Source organism: Aptenodytes forsteri, unplaced genomic scaffold (assembly GCF_000699145.1).
Source record: "Aptenodytes forsteri isolate BGI_AS27 unplaced genomic scaffold, ASM69914v1 Scaffold230, whole genome shotgun sequence".
Taxonomy (NCBI): domain Eukaryota; kingdom Metazoa; phylum Chordata; class Aves; order Sphenisciformes; family Spheniscidae; genus Aptenodytes; species Aptenodytes forsteri.
Window position 1 is genome coordinate 225,056 of NW_008795711.1, and position 486 is coordinate 225,541.

A 486-nucleotide genomic window follows, 5' to 3' on the forward strand; every position below is an offset into this window, starting at 1 on the left:
TGGCTCTAGCTGCAGCACGGCCATTGCTCAGTGTCAGGCACTGGGTGTCTGGGGGCAGCTGAGGGCTGCGGGGACTGGGGCTGGATGCGGAGCTGAGGGATTTGGGTTTGAGGTGAGCATGCAGGGGGCTCACAAAGGCCATGCACATGGGAGCAGGGGTCAGTGCCTGGCACGGAGTTGGCCCCAGTGCCCTGGCTGAGCCAGGCAGCATGGGCCAGGGGTCCTGTGCTGTGGGACCTCAGGAGCTGTGGCCAGGGCCATACAGGAGATGAATTTGGGGCAGGGGGGCGATATGTTGCCCCGTGTGGGGACCCAGCAGCAACGTTGCAGGTGGTTCAGGGAGGATAGGAGAGACAGAACCCAGCAGCCCCCAGCATATGTGTGTGTGTGTGTGTGCACGCACACAAAGGGCTGGGATGCTGTGGCTGTGGCTGGGCAGAGCACCATGCATGGGACAAGGGTCCTAATCTCCCCCCCATTTTGCCC